This window comes from Sebastes fasciatus, chromosome 9 (genome assembly GCF_043250625.1).
Source record: "Sebastes fasciatus isolate fSebFas1 chromosome 9, fSebFas1.pri, whole genome shotgun sequence".
Taxonomy (NCBI): domain Eukaryota; kingdom Metazoa; phylum Chordata; class Actinopteri; order Perciformes; family Sebastidae; genus Sebastes; species Sebastes fasciatus.
Window position 1 is genome coordinate 24,772,123 of NC_133803.1, and position 14,594 is coordinate 24,786,716.

Below are 14,594 nucleotides of genomic sequence, written 5' to 3' on the forward strand. Positions count from 1 at the left end.
CATAATCACTACACGATTATTGCGATATTATTATCAGTCAAATTCATCTTTAACTATGTTTATTGTACGTTTTGTCTCTCTTTTAGCAAACAAATTACACCTCAAAATGCATGTGTATGCAAGTGGAGAGAGAGTCTGTAACCATAACTGTACAAAAGTATACAAAAAGAACAATTACATTAATGGATAGTGAAAAGGCAACCAGATGAACTGATAAATACTGTATTGTTTACACAATATTATCACGTGTATTATTAACATGATATCAATATTTCATTTTTTAAATATCACAGTTATCGTCAATACCGGTATATCGCGACACCCCTAATTGCAGCTTAAAGGATAGCTTCGGTATTTTTCTGGACCCTATTTTCCCATGTTTTTGTGTCTAAGTGACTAATGGGGAGAACAATTTTTTTATAGTGGTCCAGTATTGAGGGAGAACGCAGCCACGAAACAAGCTGCAAGGGCAAGTGGGTAGCATCATGTAACCTTACGTTCACTAAAAGTGCTTGTTTTTGCCACTGATAGGCTCAGATGTTATTATAAGTGTCTGACAACATCATGGAAAGAACCCTACAGAGAAATAAAACATTCTTCTTTACCTTTCGCTTTTATCCAGTCTGTTTGTTATTGTGTCTAAGTCCCGCTTAAGGAGAAGTCTTGTTGTGAAATGTGAATATCCGTATACTCAAATATGGCTCAAATAAATAAAGGCAGCCATCGAATTCAAAGACCTCGTCCACATTGTTGAAATCATCTAAACATTCAGCCGTGACATTGTAAATCTTTTATATAACACTTAGCTACGATTTCTGTATGAAACTTTTTCCATAATGTCAGACACTTTTTAGAGTCCACTTTAGTGGACGTAAATGACGGTGCCTGCTTGCCCCAATAGCACCATATTGCAGCTCGTGAGCAGCTGTCGTCTACAGTGTTCTCCCTCAATACTGGACCAATTTCAGAAATTGTTATCCCTATTAGTTAGACACAAAAACATGGGAAAATATGGTCCACGTTGAAAAATTAACAAAGTTACCCTTTAAGGCACATCACGAAGATCAAAAAGAATCAGGAGTTTCAAAAAGATTAGAAATCAAACCCCTAGCCCAAACTTAGAGCCAGAACTTGAAGGTCAAGTCCAAGTTTGCACAGAAGTTTTCCTCAAAGGTGAATCACTTTCCCGCTCTCTCCATCCCCCAGTTCCCTGTTGTGGAAGCCAGCTTGTCACACCTCAGTGACCATCACGTAAATGAGGATTTATTGCCAGTCCTGTCTGTCTGTCCCCTGTATGACATGCTTTTTGTTTGGCAGGTGTTTTAAAGTGCCATTGCCAAGTTCAAACTTGTACTTTGCTCAACGTGAGTGAAGAGAGCAGATCCAATTAGTTTCGCTCCAAACTTAAAGGGTAACTTTGGTGTTTTTCAACCTGGACCCTATTTCCACATGTTTTTTGTGTCTAAGTGACTAATAGGGACAAAATTTTTTTAAATTTGTATAGTATTGCAACACATTCTCGTCACATACTGCCGCTTTGACACGTCCCTTGGCGTCACTTTAGGTTTAGGCAACAAAACCACTTAGTTAGGTTTCAGAAAAAACTATATGGTTGGGTTTAAAACTACGTTTTTAAAGTGAAAATGAAACTGAACGTTGTGAACATGGGACATGAACGAACAGCTGTCTCCTGGATGAAAGCATGTGTTTGTTGGACCCATCCACCTCCCCTGCCACCCTTAGTGTGTCTCTTTGGTCTTTAAACTGCATCACCACAGTACTCACAAAAACATGGGAAAATAGAGTCGTGGATGAAAACTACTAAAGTTATTCTTTAAATTTTTTGCAAAAAATACTCCATGCTTTTCTTTAAATATGGCAGCATTCACTCTGCAGCAGCATTGATTTTTATAACGCTTGACAAAATGGTTTTGCAATTCTGAGTCAGTGCAATGATTTAAACCCCAAACAAACCCAAATTTTAACAATATTGAAGAAATCGCCATAGTACAATGTTACATTGGTGCATGCGGTCTTGCAGTATTGATGTTTTCAACCTTATTCTGTTGACAGACAACATAATCCCATCTCATCCAACCCCTCTATTACCGGTACATGTTTACCAGGCTTCCACCTGGGCAGTGACCTGTGGAATTGGCTGATCTAGCTGTTTCACCGAAGGCTTAGGATGGAATGGGAATACAAGCCAATGGGGGAAATCTTGGGAAGCGGCGGCAACTAAAGGACAGTCCTAAAATGGATAAGTTAGTGGTCGTTCCTTCAGCTCTCTATTTCAGTGTGGAAGTGGTAAAAATGGGAGAAACCAATACACACTTTTTTTTTCCAGATTAGCCGGTGGTGCAATGATCCAATGAAAAACTGTGTCTAGAAGTAGAAGTGACACGCGGCTATTTCGCAGATAAAAATTGTATTTAAAGGAACAATGTGTAACATTTCAGAGGGATCTATTGGCAGAAATGGAATATAATATTCATAACTATGTTTTCATTTGTGTATAATCACCTGAAACTAAGAATCTTGTTTTTGTTAGCTTAGAATAAGCCCTTCATATCTACATAGCGAGCGGGTCCTCTTCACAGAGTCCGCCATGTTGCTCCATCATCTTTCTACAGTAGCCCAGAACGGACAAATCAAACACTGGCTCCAGAGAGAGCCTTTCATGTTTTTACATTACCTGAAGGCCACCGTAGTTCTCCGACACGCTTGTGAAACTGCGGTAACGTGAGCCGCAGAGTGCAAAATCGTGATACCTTCAGCCATCGTCTGATTTCTGTTGCTCCTAAAGTAGCATTATTGATGGCCTCCAGGCAAGTAGAATGGTGTTACCACGGTTTTGCACTCAGCGGCTCACGTTACCGCAGTCTTGGAAAGAAAAGAGTGAGCGGAAGGGTACTTAGTTGGTTGCAAATCCTCTCCCATGTGCCAGGCATGTAGGAGAACTACGGTGGCCGATGCGAAAACGCGAATGGCTCTCTCTAGAGCCAGTTGTTGTGAGAGATTAGTGCTTAGAGTGTGTGTGTGTACGAGGGAAGTGAGTGGTGAAGCAAAAAGAGAGAGAGCGGTGGCGACGGGGAGCGAGTAACGTTATCGACTCCGGTCCAAGCCTTTCTGGGCTACTGTATATGGCGGTGCAACATGGCGGACTCCGTGGAGAGGACCCGCTCCCTATGTAGATATCAACGGCTCATTCTAAGGTAACAAAAACACAGCGATTCTTATTTTCAGGTGATTATACACTAAAGAAAACATACTCATTAATAATATATTACATTTCTGCTAATAGATCCCCTATTTGTTACATACTGGTCCTTTAAAAGGTCAACTGGACCAAAAATCCAATTTCAACTGCTGCCATATACTGTATATATATAAATATATATATATATATATATATATATATATATATGTTTATATATATATATATATTTCTATATATATCTTCTTAAAGACGATCAGCAACATCTCTTTTCATGCTCTCTCCTGGTCTCTTGTGCTCAGGTTTTCACACCTAGTCAATAAGTTTCCACTCTGTGAGCTGCAGATTACACGTTCATAAAAAACGCACACATTGCTTTTGAGAATTGTGGATTCCAGGAGCATAGACGTTGTATTTAAAGTTCTCTCCACAGACCTGTCGGGTTATCAGAAGTTGAATAAAAAAAAAAAAAGGGATTGTGATTTCAAAGCATAGTAACTTCAGAACAAACATTTTAGCTTTCGCACTGAACAAAATTCCAATACCATCCACATCAGACATTTGAGATCACATACCCGCTTTGAACATCTACCTTAACATACTGGAGCAAGGAGCGTTTTCTACACATATAGCCACAGGTCAGGGTTCAGGCCAGTAATTACAACCACTGGGAAAATCAATGTTTTACAATGATCTCATTCTAAACAAGAACTCTATCTGTGGTTGTATAACTACATCTTCACATTGACCACCATACATGTCACATTTCTCTAGTTTAGTTTATTACTTTATTTGACAGGGACAGTGCATATTAATAACATTTCTGAAAATATGCCACAGAAAGGCTAATTTTCATCTGTAGGCAGGCAATAGTTAAAACACAGACTTTATCATCATCATCAATAAAAGCAATGAGAAAAATATGCAGATATGAACAGAACCTGCCAGAATCAACAATAGCACGACAACAACACACAGCATGACAGTACAAACACCAAATAGCAAGACAATACATTGTTAGGACTGATGAAGTGTGCATATTATGTACTCTGTACAGAGACACAATAAGCAGGAGTAGCTCTCGTAGAATGGCCAGCTGTTCCCAGAGGTCCTTGGCCTTTTTGTTAAGACTTTAGACTATCTTGTGTTGATCTTTTTAGTGGCTTATTAGTTCTGATGGTCTAGTCCAGGTGTCTCCAACCTTTTTTCCTCTGAGAGCTTATTTAACAAAATGAAAGTGTCCGAGAGCGACTTATAACACCAAGTTGTATATCGCCAATAGCAAGCGCAGCGCAAACCGCGTTCTATGTGAAAGGCCCATTACACTAAACATAATTATGACAAATTAGACAACAGACAACACTTCACTGTTGTAATGTTCACAAGTTCTAGTAAACCAGGCTCTTAATGTTGTGGAGAAGGAATGGTAGTTGGCAGTTTATTATGTGTTATGGTGAATTTTTTCCTATCCTTTGAGGCTCTGACAGAAAAAAGCAGATTGGCCAAAACTACTCAGACAATCTCCTCTAGTTGTTGCTGTAGCTGGTTTTCAATATGATGTAAGTACAGAGTGGTGAAAGAGCCATATTGTGTAATACTTTGAAAATGAAACACAGTTGACTATATTTAACCATGTTTTCCCAGCTTAGTAGGTTGTGCTTTTTCTAAATATTACAATGATGGTGTCCATGTGGCTTCTTCTCAAGAGTTTTTATTGTTTGTTTGTACAGAGATTCTGTTGGCTTTAGCGTGGTTTTATTGACGCTTCCCCAACTTGTCAGACAGCATGTGATGTGTGGGAGGATCATTGTGTTCATGAACATTTTGGCTGTTGAAATTGGCCAGATTGATTCCAACATTTCCTGCACATTGGTTTGTTTGACCATAGACTGTCTATAAGAAGTGGACGTAGTTACCGTGACGTCACCCTTTGGTTTGTGGACTACGGTTTTGAAGCCTCGAGGTCAGCATTTTGGCCGTCGTCATCTTTGTATTTGGCCGTTGGCATCTTGTTTTTTTGCAACCAGAAGAGACACGAGAGGGTGGAGAGCTAAGTACAAGCGAGCGCTGAAGAAGAAATTTTTAGGCGACCAAAAAGGTTATAATTAACTTTCATGAACTGAAAACTCACTGTGAAAGGGTTAAAGCTCTAAGACAAAAACACGAACAACTCCCAGACCGGACAACGCCGTGGTAGCGACCTGTCACTAACAAGGTAGCCACGCCCTAAAGCATACCCTGCTTTATGGTCTATTTGACTCTAAATGGGACGTCATATGACATTTTAACCCCTAATAATTCATTTTCACCTTAAATTCTAGACATTAAAGGATAAGGCTGGTGATAGCATTTTTCTAAATGGCATCAAATCAAAGAAAGAACAATGAATTGATCCTAACTATTGTCTGCGTAGTCGAAGCCTGATATATTGTATTCCTCTGTGCCATAGAGCTCCATTGTTACTATCAAAAACACACATACACGAAACACACACTTACACGAAATGTGGTTCTGAGTTCTGAGAAACTGCAATAGTACCTGAGGGTACGAATCACCTGGTCAAGATACTAGATGTTACTATTAATTAGACAATGTATTAGAGTCTTGAGATGTGACATGTAGCATCTTTAAGAGGCTTCAGTTCTGATTATGATTTAAAAAGGTGCAGATAGGCGAGTCCAACGTTTTCCCACCAGAGGCAGATTAATCCTCTGTGACAGATACGATGTTCCTATCTTTGGCATACAGCTGTCAAACGGAGGTCACGCCATTCATTCTTTGTGAAATCAAAATCAGGCAGATCGATAGTTCCCATCAGCCACCGAGGACTTGGCCGGGATGACCTCGACCATTGGCCTCGCAGCTCTGCGCATTTCCAAGAATGCAGCTCTAAACCGAGTTTTGAGTAACGACTTAGTGAAAGATCTTACGTTGATTACTCTGGAGCCTCCGCTGGATGGTTCGCTGTGTGAACTAAAAGCAGCAGACCATCTGCAGGGCTCACCGGGGGGAATTGCATTACCCCCAAGACACGAGGACACAACGTTGATTACATACAAATCCCCAAAGCAATCCTTCCTGGGTTACCTGTTTTCTTTAGACACAAATGTCATTAAGTGCTACCGTTTGGAAGAGGGATGGCGCACGCTACAAACACCACATCCCCATGTTTGGGTGTGGCTGTTCATGCATCTAACCTAGCTTAATATGTGTTTACCTAGAGATGCTTAATGCAATAATAAAAATAAATTACAGGCCCACAATGAAAGGCGCAGCCAGTTGGAGAAAGTATGTATTACAGGTCGCCTATAGGTATTGATTTTTAGATTAGGTTTGAAATGGGATAGGAATAATCTGATAATCAGCATCTGTATATTAAATGTGTCCTTTGAGGTGCTATTGTTGTGCTATTAGCCTGCTGCACACAACCTGTGCTCATCATCAGCATGTGTTGAAAAAGTTGTTGAGAAGGAAATTCACTCCAGCGGGGTTCAGGTTGGAAACTGAGGGGTGAGTCTGAGTATTTACATTTCATACACTGGGATATACAGGAAATATCCAGGAATCAGAAATAATCTCATCTGGATTCTTCAATCCAAATCACAACTTCTTTTCTATTAAATCTCAAACACAACTCCAAAAACTTCAATAACAGTGTATTTCAAACCAGGACATTGTTGGCGAGCTTGAAGAAAAGCCTCACTGTTGAGGATTTATGCGTCTCCTCTCTGCCCTTTTAAAAAAAATTAACATTTTTACCAAAAGAACAGCAAATCTGACAGGCTCGAGCAATGCATAAAAAAAAAAAAGCAGTTACAGCAAGATTAATGATGTGCGATATAAAAAAAAAGATGGGGAAATGCTTAAAGAGTGAATAGTAAACATGAGTAATGTTTGGATTATCTTGACCTAATACATCATGTAACCTGAAAGACTCAGCAGAAAGTTACCTTAATTAATCCTCTCTGTCATCGCACTGCATGTGTGGGTGTGTGTATTCATCTCATCATCAGGGCTGTATCTACCTTTGAGGACAGTGAGGTCATGTCCTCTGTATTTTTTTCTGGAAATTTAGGGCGGTTAAAAGACCTACGGGGAGTTTATATTCATACTTGCAAACCTTGAGACCTCAAAAACAGGGAGGATTTCGAAACCAAAGAAGAAGAAGAAGAAAGGCACTTTATTAATCCCCGAGGGGCGATTTGGGGGTCCTCCTCCAAAAAAAATATTCATGTATTCTGGTGACTTTTAAAGAATGTAAATAACAAAATACTGCAACAGCATTTTTATATTAAATACCTTCAATTTTACTTTAATTTTATTCCGCCCGTCTGGTATGAACTTGTGTGGATCTCTGGCATATTCATCAGTTTTCATTCATTCATTAATTTTTTGCCCTGCTTGAGTTTTTCTTTCTCTTTGTACTCTCCATTTCTCTCTCCGGGATCTCATTCACCGAAGACCCTTTAAGACGCAACGCGACAACGACACCACTGTGCTCTGAAACCCATTTTTTTCCAAAGACTTGTGCTGCACCACGACGGCTTTTTGTTGCACTTTGGATGCAGAAACACTGGGATGTGCGCTGAATGTGTAGCGGCGAGCGCAGCGGCGAGCGCAGCGGCGAGCGCAGCGGCATGAGCGGGCTCAAGCAGCTCCAATCCGCGTCAAGTGCATGCCAGGAAACGACATTTGGTGTAGCTGTATTGTTATCCAGGTGGAAACAGTAGACTTTTAGAGTCGTAGGACTTCTACACAGTGCCAGAAACAGATTGTGATAACGAAAAGTAAAAGAAAGGTGTGAAAAGTTGTCATAATTCGTGAGAAATACGGGAGATTTGTGACCCCGGGACGAAACCAGAGTCTCCCGAAATTCAAAATAAAATAAATTTACAGATTGTGGGTATTTTACCACATGATTTCAGTACGTTAAAGAAATAGTTAAAACAAACATTTCAGGAAATGCACTTATTTGTTTTTCTTGCTAAGAGTTAAATGAGAAGATCAATACCACTCTCATATCTGTAAGGTAAATATGAAGCTACTTCTAGCGGCTGATTAGTGTCTAGCTGGGAAACGTTTAGCCCGGCTCTGTCTAACGGTAACAAATCCGCCTCCTGCCGCTCTAAAGCTCACAAATTAACATGTTTTATCTTGTTTGTTTAATTTGTACAAAAATCTAAGTTACACGTTGCAATGTAATGGGGGGTGTGGGACTATTTTCATTTCAGTATTTGTATGGATTAAACAAACGAGATGAATTCATTAGTGAGTTTTAGAGGTGCAATACCCTATACTTTGGGGAATTAAGACATGTTATTACCTTTTTGACAGTAAATGTAATCAATCAAACTGTGATTGATTGATGACAGATTATCAGTCTAGGAAATGCGCACAGATCGGCTAATGCTGACGCTGAGAACCCTGAAAACAAACCGATTTATCTGATTTTTTTAACAGCGTGCCTCAGTATATGTCCTGAGACTGGAAGTTTCAGCAGACTTAAAGGGAACTTCAACGTCAGCCCCTGCAGATCAAGGCCGTTCAAATCAAATTAGCTTTGTACTCCTCACTCTGATTTCTCTCCTTTAGACACCTATTGACTTTGCAGGCCTTCGGTATGTGAAGCAGAGATGACCTATGACAGAGTGTCAATATCATTTCTGCACCTTCAGCCTCAGCTAATTTCTTCCCATTCTGTGGACCTTTTAGAGATCAAACAGCCGCGGCCCTGACTGTGTGTGCGTCTAGTCTGGGTGGGGAGGGGGATGACGGAATAAGATTTTGGCGACTTGTTTTGATGACACTCATCCTGGGACCTTTCTTCATATGCCAGTCCGCCGAATGGCATTATACGTCTCTCTCTCCCAGTTTATTTGCCTACGCTCTTATCTGCCACATGAGAGGCCCAGACAACCCCCCATCAGGAGGCGAATGATAATTGTCAGCGCCTTTTCAGGAAGACGCAGGTAAGGGAAATGGTCTGGCATTTATCCCCCCATTAGTGTATTGGTCAAGCCAGAGAAGATGAAATTGAGGCTAAGGGAAGCTGGAAACAATCTGATTGTGCCACGCTAGCTGACCGGAGTGTAAATCACAACCTCAGCAACTACAATTCTTTCATGAATAAGAAATGAAAAGCAGTGAAAGTTCAAATGTAAACTATTAGATGTCATGTTCACCAACATATGTTAATTGGCCTGCAGGGGAAAAGTGGCATAATAGCAAAGTGGGACATAATTGAACGCTCTCATTAAGTCATACATGTCGGTGGTAATCAGAGCTCAGCCTTTCCCTCTCCTGTAGTTATCTTGATCATGTTCTGCTGCCACACTTGCAACCTATATAAATGCTAATTGCTCTTTTGTAATTGTACACAATGCCAGACGATGCCTGTACATGCTAATAATATTATGCAGCAGTCCCATGAAGCTGCGACAACCTTTGCGATCGCACAGATAGATGACTCTGGTGTTAAGCTGTTCATTTGTTGAAACCTTTTCACTACGCTGAATCAGAGAGCACGGCATTATGCTGTTCATTTGGTGTAATGTGAAACTCGCGCAGGCGGGCCTCCACTGGTGTTGCAGTGGCTTGACCTTTCCAAAACTACTCTCCGGGGGCATGTCTGTAAATGTCGGATCACTTCCTATTATGAGGAAAAAGTTACTCATGTCTTATTCCTTGTTATTCCACTTTTGTATAGAGCAGGTATATGTTACGGTGTGGCAGAATTATGTGCACAATTTTTTTTTTTAAAGGCCGTTACACAACGGCGGCGTTTTTTTCGTGCGATTAATTTGCACGTGAATATATTTTTTCGAACTGTTGTTTTTGTCTTAAGTACTTTCACACAGAACGCTATTTTTACTCAGCAAAAAAAGCGATGTAATGTTTTTTTTGGAACATGGTCGATCTTGATCGAGTTGAGTTGCATCTTTACTTATGAAACAACAACACGGAGGCTCCGTACTCCGAACCAGGACGGCAAACTTTATTACTCCTTTCAACCTTGACAAAGGCAGAGCAGACCAGATCCACTCTTTCCATTCTTACCTTTCACAATAAAAGCCCTAGGCATATAATATTCGCAGGTGAATATTTAAAAATTTTGTGTCGTTTAGTCGCAACGTCCCTGGTTTGTAAAGGCCTTTAATCTTCTTAGGGTCAATCTTAGCTGGAAGGTAGAATGATACAATAAGTATGAAGATTTGCTTAAGGAAGTTGTTAACCCTGTAAAGTTCTAATCCTTGAGATTTTCATGAAATCAAACCCCATTTTTGATATTATTTATGGTCACGCATTCACTCTGAAATAGCCATTCAATGTATCTACAATCAGTAATTTCCTCTCTATATAGTAGTTTTTATTGATAGTGGCGTAGTCCGCCATTCCCACACTGAATACAACATAAACACAAGGGATTCACAGAAATACGATGCATACCGCATAGTTTTACCTCATTGATAACAGCCTTGCTGTTTATTGTTTGCTCTCTTTACCCAGTAGGGCAACCTCAGGGTCTGAAAAGTGAAGCCAATGCAGAAGTGCCTTAAAACTTGCATTCTTTCTAATAGCCAGCAGGGGGCGACTCCTCATTGCGGTAGTAAGTGTAGCACCCACCCTCCGGTTTTCCACCAGGTAAACACTGTTATCTCTGTCAGCACTTTCGCCGTTGTTTGCACTGTTAGCACTGTTAGCGCAGTTAGTCTGCTGGCTCGCCATTGCCATGTTGAGAGTCGTTTAAGAGGCAATAGAAATGCTTCCAATCTTGTATTTAGCACCTTTAATATACACATATGAGAGCGGTCATCTCTCACCAAGATAGTGAATAATCATATTCCCCAAAATGTAAAACAATTCCTTTAAGAAGTTTTAAGTTTGGAAAAAATCATCTTATCCCACACTGTCTGGCAGTATCATGGATGGGTTACTGAATGGACATACCGGCCAGAGGCCCAGGGGAACCAAGGAGTCCGGGGGTCCTAACCTGAACCTCTGTTTGAAGCGATAAAGGGATTCATTGTTGAAAAACCAAAGAGCTGCGTCAAAGTAGAGATGCCCGGATCTTTTCCCTGATCCTCATCCAAGTCCTTTAATATTGAGTGTCTGTCATACCTCATACAATCTGATATTTATTTTTATTATATTTTTGTTTGTTTTTTTCCCCAACATAATAGCCTACAGCTGGACATTGCATAGTAAGGCTACTAAATTAGTAAAGCAAAAGACAAAAGCAATGAGAAAAAGACTATATTAATAAGTTTAGGTGCAGTTTTCAACCAACAGCAGCACTTTACAGTTCTGGTTAATTCATTGAATGTCACTGAAAGTGGAGCAAAATGATCCACTGCTGCAAAGGGGCCGAGTTTTACAGTATGTGCCTACGCCCAGGGGCCAATCATCTCACAATCTGTCCAAGGATAGTCTTATTCCAACTTCTCAGTGGAGCGAATGGTAAAATATTCAAACTCTCTGCCCTATTCCTTACCACTTTCTAGTATAATTTTATACGCAGTTCCTCACAATTCAAACTTACACAATCTTTATAAACTTCAGGATCAAAAAAAGATCTATTGGTTTGAACAAAGTTTGGCTGCACACAGCATGAGTTTGTAACGAGTCAGTGAAGTTTAAGTGAAGTGAAGACTTCAACGAAAGCTTCCTCTAATATCTAAGCTTTCTTTCCAAATGGTGACTTATGTCTACTACTGCCAGGTCAGAGCCGGGCAGTAGAGGTGAAAACACTGATTAGAGGGATGTTAGCTCCCCATGTGGCTGTTTGCAGTATCTCAGTGTTGCTAAATGAGTGTGGCCTAAGGTAAGGAGTGTGATGGAGCAGCTGGCTGTCTGTTGGGACCTTCAGCGCCGCTGGAAATCCAGACTGGATGCCCCTGATGCATGTCTCAAGCCACAGACACTTCTGAGAAAGTCGACCAGATTTATCCCCCTCCCCTGCTGTGTGCATGTGTGTGTCTGTGTGTGTGTGTGTGTGTGTGTGTGTGTGTGTGTGTGTCAGTGTATGTGCTTTTTCATGCTTAAGCGCATTACATGAATGTATTTTTCTCATGTAAGCATATGCTTCCGATTTAAGCATATGGCGTAGGCTACTTTGTGCATTGACATGTGAAATGAGCTGAAAAAAATTCTCCAACTTCCATCAGAAAAATTCAAATTTTCTGGTTCTACTTAATTTTTTGCTCTTTATGAGCCATTCAATATATATATAATGTACTCATACAAATGATACTGCTTTAATTATTTTTAAATAATATTGAGAAAAAAATATTATTTTAGTATTAAACATGCTAATAGCCAGTGATGGAATGTAGCCAATTACATTTACTCAAGTACTGTACTTAAATACAGTTTTGAGGTACTTGTACTTTACTTGAGTATTTCCATTTTCTGCTACTTTATACTTCTACTCCACTACATCTCAGGGTGAAATATAGTACTTTTCACTCCACTACATTAGTTTGACACTTCAGCTACTAGTTACTTTTTACCTAAAAAACATGTGATTCAAATAGTCATTCAAAGAAGTTTGTGGCACTTTATTTCTCAGCACCGGATGCTGCTGCTTAGGAAAAAGTAGCAGAAACATCATGGGGACATCATGAGACTAAAACACCCTAGATTAATAAAATATATTTTTTGGTTATCAGCTCCTAATATTCCTCAAAACGCACCTGCTATGCAGTTGGAGCATTGTAATTCCAAGGTCACAAGTTTCTCCATTCCTCTAATGAGGCATGCTTCAAATTTGAGGTCAAACACAAATCACGTCGAGAAGGCAGCGGGAAGGGCGAGGCAGGTGAAGACGGAGCTCCAGAAATGAGGCCAGTCTCAGCTGTTTGCCCGGAGACTCGAGAAGGCCAGGGAGATGTTGATCTGTCTGCGCTGAGAAAAAACATGTGTCACCTCAAAAACACATCCCTTCCCCTCCCCTCCCTTCATCCCGCCGTGGCCACATGGAGACTGCGCACACATGATGTTCTTCACTTCCTTCCTCTGGATTACACAACGTGACCCACTTTGTTCTGGTTATCCAGATAAGATAATGTCATACTGGCGACAGGCAGTCATCATTTTCTACATTCCTGTTTACATTGATTTGCAATTACTGTCTGTTTTACTACTTTTTAAATATTTCATTCATGTATTTTATCCCTTATTTTAGCTTTATATTTCATGTTTACACTCTTGTCTAGTTTTTTTTTACTCGCATGATCTTTTTTTTTTTTTTTTAGATATATTTAATTAGCATTGTTGGAGGGAGCTTGAGACTTCAGATTTTTATTCCCAACGACTGCTTCTATGTAATTGTTGTGCATATGATAAATAAACTGTTTTTTATTTACCCGGAATCCCAATTAGTTACTACCAAGGTAGAAACATGTCACTCACTATCCACTATTTTTGGAAAGAAATATGTTTGATTCTATTCATTCTACTGCAAAACCACTGTATGAAATTAAAGATACATCAGCAGCCTAACAGATTGGTAGGACGGGCGAGTGTTCAAGTTAAGAGTTGAAGAGAACAGCTTGAAGGCTAATGAGCCAGTCAAGTGGATATCCTCTAGAAAAATATGACAGGAGCTGCTCTCATCTCGGCGATGTGCTCAACTGAACTATGGCTTAATTCCTCTTTAGACTCACAGACCCTTCCTGGAATCTTTAGATTAACGAAGCAGAATAAACCTATTAACCTGTTGGAAAACGTGAAAAAAATATCACACCACTATGTTCAGCCTCCATCAATCTAAGGGGGGAACCTGTAAAAATATAGAAGAAGGAGCAGTCAGGCGTGCAGGAATGTATACAAAAAGCTAAGTAGAATAAATTCCTCTTTGCTTTTATTTCACTTCAGTGTTACAGAAACAGATTGGAAGGCGTACGGCTCCACTGCTTGTTGACCAATTTAATTGATTCAGTTTCACTCCGCATGCAGATTTTAAAATAAAACAAAGTGGATAAAATACTAGCCCATTTATCTCTGAATTTCACTTTCACTTTACATTTTCCACTGTCAAATGACATGTCTTGCAGATAAATGAACAGGAAAGATGTAAACTACCCATAGTTCCTTCTGTCTGTCATCTGTGCACTCAGCAGAGGTAACAACCTGCTCTGGAGAAGACAGGAAGAACAGGAAGTCGGCCAATTTGACTGTCAGAAAGCACAACTCATTCGTGCAGCATTGAAGTCATAGAGAGGTTGGTGTTCAAAGCGCAGGACTTTGACACTGGAGACCAGGATTCACATCCGGAGTCCTGTGTATAGTTCAGACAACAAAAGAACTGTGGTTAAGGTTAAGGAAACATCTTTATTTAAACTAAATATTAATAAAGTGAACATCTGTCTCATGATTT